The sequence below is a fragment of the Clytia hemisphaerica genome, unplaced genomic scaffold, assembly GCF_902728285.1.
Source record: "Clytia hemisphaerica strain Z4C2 unplaced genomic scaffold, Clytia hemisphaerica genome assembly, whole genome shotgun sequence".
Lineage (NCBI taxonomy): Eukaryota > Metazoa > Cnidaria > Hydrozoa > Leptothecata > Clytiidae > Clytia > Clytia hemisphaerica.
Window position 1 is genome coordinate 1,347,496 of NW_027103734.1, and position 9,638 is coordinate 1,357,133.

The window sequence follows — 9,638 nt, forward strand, 5'->3', positions numbered from 1 at the left end:
GGGTACCTTTTTTTGCCTAAACTTTTGAAATCTGAAACCTGTTTTCATGTGGAAATAACTATACAACATCTTGTTAATGATTCCATGTAATAAAATTTAAGATTCCTTTCGAACTTCAGCCACAATAGCCTTTTTTCCAAGGGTACTAAACTTTGTTACTTCTCAAGAGACCTGGCGCCATTTTGTCTTCCTTCTTGGCTTCGTTTGAAAATTTACAGACCGGAATAAAAAATATATACAAAACAGTTTTTAATATTTTAGATTTAGATCTTATTTATGTTTTTAATTGTTATTTCCGTGAAGCTGTAATTCGATGATAATAGCTTTGGAATCGCCTTTGGGCCATATGATCTCTAATCTTGTCATATCTTAACAATCCTTTGTTATTGAATCTATTGTTTAATTTATATCATGTTTAGATGTTTCAAACAATTAATTCCTTTCAAAATTTTTTAATATGGCAGCTTATAATAGGTACAAAAAGTCTTTTGAAATAGCTCTATTATAATGAAGCTCTATTTCTTACTCCTCGTGCATTAACACGTGGTAATTTATATCTTTGTTTATCTTTGTAATTATACATGATCAATCTAAGTATCAATCAGATTCGTGCTCCCTGGTCAGTAAAATGTGGTTCTATGCATTCATTTTCGGTATTTCTATTCTGGTCTGTAAAATATTTAGGTACCCCACAACCTAGCCCAATTGGCTACCCCAATTGGCTACCCTGCTTTTTAGACCAACCCCAAAGAAAACGGTCAAAAAAAGTGAAATATTTGATTGCCTGTAAATCCGCCATTATGGATTTTGGGGACCTGAAATTTTGGGATTCTGAAATTTTCACTATTGTCTACCAAATATCCAAAAATGGAGGAATTTAAAATGTTCGAAACTATCAAATTGTCCAAAACTGCCTGGTTCTTACAGAAAATGGCTCTTTTAAAATCATGAACATATAAACGACTAGACATCTTTTATTAAGTCTCTTTGAAGCGAGCTTCGTTGCTGTTCAAAATTGGTTATGAAAAATCCGACAATATTCTGTCATAATTTTATTTCTTTGAATTATTTAGGTTAAAAGATTGATAGAGCTTGAACATTATATACTCCCTATTGTACAAAAAAGTTATTTTCAAATTTTTTTACAAGTTTGCATATAATATATTTTATCAACATTTTCAGCTCTGAAATTAGGGAGGTCGAGGCTCGCGCCTGCGGCAGTAACAAAAGCAGGACTTTTGAAAAAAAATCTTCAAACTTTTACATAAATCCAGGAAGGAAAAGTTTTCTAGCACAAATTCTTTTTCCAACTTCAAGAGAATTTATTTGAGCTTTCTTTTGCAAAAGAAGTTATCAAGATATGTCTTTTCGTTCTTTCAAAATTTGAAAATGAGTACTCGCAGCGGTGCGTCTTTTCAAACGTCTTGTTCACGGCACAGGAAATTTTTTTACCGGGGGTTACTAAAATCAAAAGCGCTAGCCACCTGAGTCAGCTACCGTAAACGGCCATAACTTGCAACACGGACTTAACTTGCAACAGCTTTGTTTATTTACGTTTTCTCCATGTTGATTGCTTCGTTTTCTTTCATTTTTTCAGGGAATGTTCGAAATGGTAAACTACACGTTAATCAAGCAAAACGAGCCCGATTGAATAATTTGTTGCGAAGATGAAGATGAAAAAGTGAAAATAATTAGGTCTCTCCAATAAACCCCCTCGCTTGGGCGATTGACGTTCTCTTACGATGCGATTTCTAGAAAGTTCGAAAGAAGAAAGACGAGGCCTTGCTGGGTCGAAATCCGCAGCTCGTACAGTTTTTCGTTCTTCCGTATTCTTCGATTGAAGTTGCTAGATTACATTTCACAACGAAGAGACGTTTCGATGCATAAATTGGATAATTACCAATGCTTTCATGTTAAATCAATCAACCATTATAACTGAAGGATCTCAGCTGAAGTTCTGCTTCCTAATGTCCCATACGAAAACTAATCATGTTAATAACAAGACTGGTGTCATAAAAGTGCCTCAAAAGAAATCAATAAAATCATTCGTCGTTAAACTGTAATCATGAATTTTACGATCAGGGGGTCAAGGATTGTTCAAGTGCGTCTCTTTTATAAGAAAAATTTAATTGAAATAAGTTCTACAATTCGTTGGATTTACGGAAAAAAATTACCAAAAGACAGGACGGATAAAAAAAGCAACCCTTCAGGAATGAGGAGTAAATATCAGAGCCAATTTTGTAAGAGTATAAGAAATGAATATGAAGGATACAAGCTTCGGAAAAGAAAAAACACACCCTGTACACGCTAATTTTGAATTTTTCTTAAGAACTTTTTTAATCAAAAGTGATTATTTTTCCTTCAAACCTGTTCTGAACTTAGTTAAGATACAGGGGTGTAAAAGAAAGTATATGTAACACTGTATATGGACGTTTCGTCGATCGATATAGATTGTGAGACAGGGGTGTGTGCAAAGTCAACGTCAAATGAGCGCAATGAGTATTCTGATGAAGATGAGATGAATATTCTGATGAATATTCCGGTATCTCGTCAATGGGAACCAGAGAAGGAGTAGCGTATTAGACAATTATTTCTCAGTCTAAGAGGTGTCACTCTTTGCGAACGCAGAACTCCGGGCAGACAGTGACGGGATACATGGTAAAAAGTAAATATCCGTTTTCTTCTCGAATTTTTACAAATCTCCTATATATAAATACGGTAAATCATGTCACGCCGAAACACCTGTCTCAATGGAATTTTTTCCCACAACGGGGTCAATAATTTCTATCAAAATCTCTATGGGGATAGGAATTCTATTGTTCCAAGCTTTAAAATACACAATGAAGATGGTGTGAAGATGGAGTGCAATTTTTTACATTGGATGGATTTCGAATGGGGATCGAAAACACTCTCTCTCTCTCTCCTCTCTCACCCCGAAAGTAAAGTTCAATAGCAAAACGATGAATGAATTTGGCATACTATGACGAGAATCGGGGATTCCAACGGTAGAAGACGAAAGACTTAAAACAAATAATATATTAAACCGTTATTTAAACGTATAAGCTTTCCCGAGCCTATAAGCTTCCTCGAATGTCTTCATTTTGTGTTTTAACACCACCAAAAAAATGTGTCAAACTTAAAATTTGAAAGAGCAAGGTGGTTTTTTTTTTGAGGAAACACGCAAATAGTGATACCCAATAATATTCGCTAAAGATTCTTCCCGAGAAAAATTTTACGTTTTTAGTGTTCTATCTCTATGAAAGTATATATTATATATGATTGAATCTCTCCAGTCAAAAACATCTAGTACTATATTTCAATAAAACTTTCCATTTTTCACTCAAAAATTTTCATGGAAATCCATCTATACGCTATTTCCAAATTTTGAGTCCCATAAAGAAGGTAAATCACAATAAGGTACGGATGATGGTCCTTGATTTGTTACCGTAACCTGCCGTCGTAATCCCAACTTTTAATTCAATATTTTATTTCGTTTTCATCTCGCAAAAGGTTTGTTTTTTTGAATTTATATTCACTAATCGGCGATCGCAAAACAAAAGTTTTGCGAGTATTGAATTTCGCAACTCAGCTTACTCTCGCAATTTAGCAAGATTTTATTTTCGTGAATGAAAGGCAAACATTTGCAAAAAAGCGAAAATATAAATTCGCGAAAAGTAATCCAATTAAAGTAGACTTTATTTTGCTTTAATTGAGATGGGGGTGTAGAAGAATCATTCAACTCGTGGAAGGTACGAAATCCCAGATCTTCGTTACACTGAGCTTCTCCGCTTAGTAATGCCCCCCGTCTTTCTATCGATGTTTTTGCAAATGTTCCATTATCGTCATAAAAAAGCCAAACCAATTAGGAATTTGCATGTGTGAGAAGTAATCGTAATTCACAAATTGATCCATCTTTTGTCTACAACAACGCACTCCATCGTTGTGCCATTTTTTAATTATGCTATTAAAATTTGTTGAAATCAAATTTGTTTCATGTGATAGAGTTGGCGCGTGTTCAGTATGTTGTTGTTATGAAATTAGCACCGTTGCAAGTTGTGGACTTTGAAGAAAATTTTTTGGTCATCTTTGGATTAACGACGTTTTCGATTGAAGTTTCTGTTTGGATCAATGTATGGTAATCTAAAAAGGAATAAGGTAGAAGCTTATTTTGTGAAAGTTTCATTGCTATAACTTTTCTAGGTTAAAAGATATAGCATCGTTTAGTCAAAAAACGCTGTTTTTCGTTGCAAGTTATGGCCGTTTACGGTATCGGCCTGAATTTTTTTACATTTTCCCCCGTAATAGTTTAGCTTTCGAAACGTACCACGTTGGCTGACTAGAGTGTTCTACTTTTTTCAGGAAGTTAAAATAAGCATTTAAACTGCAAATATTTCCATTAAATTTACAATAATTTTCAACCAACGTTATTATTTTAACAAGATAAATGTTTTTTCTTTCCAAATCTGAAAAAATCTTTAATCAAATAGATTCGGGTGGAAAGCGCTAAGGGAAAGTTAATGGTATGGTGATCCCCGTCTGTAGCTTGCGCTACGGAAAAACCCACTCGCCCCACTTCTCGCAAGGATTTTTTTTGTGAAACACTTGCGATTTCAGTGCCGTGAAGAGGTTACAAGATGGCGGGAGGTTTTTGCACAGAAATCTTCAAAAAGTGGAGCTTCAAAATGGAATATCTGGAAAACTACTAAAGGTTTAAAGATGAGTGACCCCTCATTTTTTTTCTGAGGATAAGGGCTTTTCATTAAACTTGGTTTGACATTTTGCAAATCAGTTTGAAATTTCGACTGACCACCCTACTGAAATGCAGAATTTCAACTGTGTGTATACTTTTGAATCCCTTTCATCTTTTGTCACTCCAATAATTTTTTTTTATGAAAAATGAAAAAAATAGCTTGCCAAAGTTGAGAGCCTGTGTAATAAGAATATGGCGGCAATCAAAAATATGTTCCATTCGGGTCCTAAAACATCTTCAAATCCAGGCGGGTCTCGGGTCGGTAGTAAATTTTCTTTGTCGGATTTTTAAGATCTAGTAAATCCCGATGAATCAAGTCGGCAATCAACAGAATCTTATGCCGCCATCTTTAATTTGCCAAATTAAATGTGCGCGCGCATGTGTTAACCTTAAAGCGGCCCTTATTTTCGGCCCCCAAGGTATTGGCCCTACCGCGTTGCTGACTTTTGACATGAAAATTTCAATAAAAGGGTACATGAAAAAACTTGAACGGGACTCAATGTGGGTTAAGTAAACAAAAAATAATGATTCAAAGACATGCTCTGCTCGCCTGTGCCCACCATTATGGGAAAGATCCAAACCTGCGAACAGCGCCCAAAAAAATCCGACGATTTTACCGACTTTCCGAATCGGGTTTTCTTGTAAATAAACAGTCGGCCGGACGACCCAAACGCAACATATTTTTGTTTGCCATCTGCAATCGAAATTAGAATGTGACACTCTCTAAAATTATTAGACACTTTTATGGAATTTTGACAAGCTGACGACGATTTTGCCTCTGTTATCTTTATTATGATAAAGATTTAAAAGACTTGAGAGAGTCATCAAAATACCTAGCAAAAATCCAATACGCAAAATTTCTTAATAGGAAAACATCTACCTGGACTGAATCTTATTCTACTTACTGATACCCTTAATTCTGAGCCCAAAAACAGCTTCTAGCTGTAACGTTGTAACGTTGCAAGCATTTTGACTCCAACTCCCTGGCGGAGGCCGGAGAGATCATTCAGTCATTGTGTTCTCCAAAACAACTATTTCCATGTATTCCAAGTACAAGACAAGTATTACAGGGACTACCAGGTCCCAAAAAGGCACCCTTAAAGGAGACAAATACCCTCTTCACATGCCTAAGACTAAGAGAGGTAAGTGTCGTGCAACTGAAAACAATTGGAACAATCAATGGGTCTTGTCTTGTCTTGGCCCTTTCCTTTGGGTGGTTTCCACTGGTAGAACTATAAATATCACAACATACTCTGGGAACCAGATATCAGATTTAATGATTTGTGTACCTGAAAAACGTTAGGAACAAAATACTTACGTTGAGGAAAAAAATCGAAATCAAAAGATCAGCAGTGCCATGCAACAATCCAAAATCCAAAAGGTCGTGGCTTCTTCGTACGGGTGAGAGTAAATCTTGTATTTTTCTATCTTTGATCTGGAGTTTCCTGGAGTTTCTGAAACTTTACTTAGGATGTTGCCTGGCCGTAATTTTAGCCGTGTTTCATATGAGGGGGGGGTTCGGCTCGTAAAGCCGGTCCGGACTAGTCTACCTCTACAAAACCCCCAGGTAGTATAAGGAGCACGAATCCGTTAGTGGATGCCAGCAGCCTAGGTCCGGACTAGTCGTCGTGGGTCGGGCCGCCGATTTTCGAAGGTTGTCGTAGGTCGGGGCGGCACCCTTCGAAAGTCGTCGTCCGACCAGGAAGTCGTTGGGAGGGACATCGTGGGATCCTCTCTTTCATTTTATCCGTCTTCAATCCAATCTAACTAATTAATCTGGTCTTTAAAATATTGGTATGTCGTTGGCCCGCCGTCCTTCGAGAGTCGTCGTTGGCCCGCCGTCCTTCGAGAGTCGTCGTCGGTCCACCGTCCTTCGAGAGTCGTCGTTGGTTTCCTCGTCGAGCAGTGGTCGTGTTTCAAGTTGAGTGGTGGTAAGTCAAGTCGAGTGGTCGTAATTCACGCCGAGTGGTCGTAACTCAGGCTGAATTATGAGATTGGTTGGATTTCCAGAGGTTTTACTTGTAATCGTAGATTTGGTGATTATGTACATGAAAATATAGAAAAAGCGCGGGAGCGAAAAAAAAATCTTTTATAGCGGAAACAAAAAATTCTAACATACTAACATCGCTGTGGTAACTCCAGTAACTCCCGTTTCGTAACTCTGAGAGAGATAAAGATTAGAGCTTATACTCTGGCTTTTTGCTTTTTGAAAATTTGATGAAACTGAGTCCCGTAGAGTAGAAGAGATGTTTTGATACTTTCGATTCCTGGCTTTCTTTTTCAAAGTTTTTTTTTTTAAAACGTCAAAACAACATGGGACCAGAGGGTTGAAGAATAAACCTCTATAAATTTTTGCATAATAGTCTCACAATTTGGAAAAAAGAGGTGTGGGTCAAATATTTAAATTCTTCATTTTTTACCTCCATGATTGTATCAGGACTTCGGTGTTACGTACAATTTACTATCCAATACTCAAATTTCGGGGATAGACTCAACCCCGAAAAATAATCTCTTTTTAAAGTAAGCGGAAAGGCAAGGTTCTCGAAGTTGTTAAAATTCCAAGGCTTTCTTGATAAAATATGGTAAACTACAAAATAGCAATGACAAAAACTCGCTGAAACCGTAAAATTAGTCTCGCTAAAATTTCTCCGATTTAAGTATGAAATTGTTTTATAAAGAAAGATTTTAAGATGAAAAATTAAAACTTGTCTTTTCATAGCCAAACGAGGTCTTTTTAATTAGTTATAGCCGAAAACCATGGTCAAATTTTACATGAAAAGAGCGAGACGCGGCGGGTTCCCCCTCTAGGTTCATGAATAAGCAAAACGCCTTACCAACAAAATGGATCCGTGGGTTGACTAATTGTGCTTTGCGTAATGTGAGCATTTTTTCTTAAACTAAACCAATTAATAACATATTTATACACGTACGAAATGGAAAATTGCTTGAAACTATACTTTTAACACTGGATACCGTCCATCTTGTAAGCTTATGTTTCTGGTTGCTTGTGTGGTGTGGGTACGTTGCCAGGTTGTTGTGTTTTCGTGAATGCATGATTCTGTGTGTTAGAAATTTAGACTTTGGTTCCCCAAGAAAAATCTTCCCACGACGTACACGTTTCCATCCAATTGAAATTTATTGTCAAATTTCCTCAACCTTTAGTGGTCAGAATAATGAGGTTAAGCATACAATCAAGACGACGGACTAAAAATGTATAAGGCTAGTGAAAATAAGAAATTTGATTGGTTGAAACTCACTAGCCTGGTAAATTTTCGTTCGTCGTCAGAACCACTGCATTTGTTGTTTAGAAAGCTGAGACCTAGAATTTGCACCGGTGCCAAAACTCTTATCTAAAACCCTATTCTAAAATTTCTAGAGCCACAATCGCCATTTGAAATTGAATTTTTTTAAACAAAAATTTCAAAAAAGATTGTTGTCTTCAAAAAAGCGTGGCTTTTAGGGTTAAGAAACGTAACAGTCTACTATTCGACCTATTCGACATTCTCTTACTCGATGAGCTCCCATTTTCTATCAAAGTTTGGGGTCTTTTGATGGTTTTCCGTTCTCTTATTCAATTTCTAACGTGTATAATAAGGTCTTAGGGGCCGTCCACATAGTACGTAAGCACTAAAATATCGAAAATTGAGTACCCCCCCTGTACGCAAGCGTACGCAAATGGCTATACCGGGGGGGGGGGGGTTTGTAGGGGTTCGAAATACCGTTTTCCCGTCAAAATTTTTGCTGAATCCCGGAATCCCGAAAATTGAAAAAAATAATAACACCGTCACACCGGTTTGTACAAGTTCAATTACCGGCAAAATGACAAAAAATAAGGCCAAATACCGTCACCGTCTGATTTTAAAATACCGCTTTCCCGTATTTTTTTTTTCGTCAAATCCCGTAATATCGTACTAAAAAAAGGTCAATCCCGGCACACCGTAAAAGTACAAGATACTGCGGTGAATAAATATTTTAGAGTGATTTCCCTATTGACGATAAAAAGTGATTTTCCCCAAAAAGTCCAAAAACAACCCATGTTAGGCACTTTTTGGCCCAAATCTGCCCAAAAAATTATTTTTTCGAAAATCGGGCTCCATCAGAAATTAAATATTACCGTTTTATATCAATATGCAAAATGTTGGAAAAAATACCAAGCCAATCTTAAGAAATATTACTCATTTTCCCTAAATATGACATAAGGGAATTTCCCCAAATAAGAAAATCCGATTGTTACGACCAAAAAAAATTTCCCGAAAAGAACCGCTTGAGCCACTTTTTAGAGAAACTTGTCCCCTATCTTTATGCATAAAATCAGAAAAAAAAACTAATAAAGCAATTTCACACGTTTTAAGTCCAAAAAAACCATTTTTAGGCACTTCTTGGCCCAAATTTGCCCAAAAAAATTATTTTTCGGAAATTTAGCTCCGTCGCTTTTTTCATTTTGGGAATCACCATTTTGCATCACTGTGCAAAAAATTAGAAAAACTAATGATATTAGGGGGAATTTTGTTCGATTTTTTGGAATCGCTCGACTGTTTTGTTAGAAGCACTTGTTATACATTTTTGGAAAGCTAAGTGGTAGGGGAATCGAAATCACTATGTTTCCAATTTTTTTTCGGACACTTTGGTGTGATTTTTGGACAAATATGACGGTCTCATGCAAAAATCATAGGGTTAAAAATTAATGAAAATTTTAGCTCGAGAAAACGGAGACCTGTTGTATATTTTTGGAAAGCTCTCAAAAAATTAGGATTAGAGATATATTGCAAGTATAGGTGATTTCTGTGTACCTGACTCGAGATATTAACCATTGAAAACCGTGTTTTTCAGCCAGAAACATCTATTTTGTCCAGTTTTGGCGCTTTTTGAAGCTCAATATTTCGAGTTA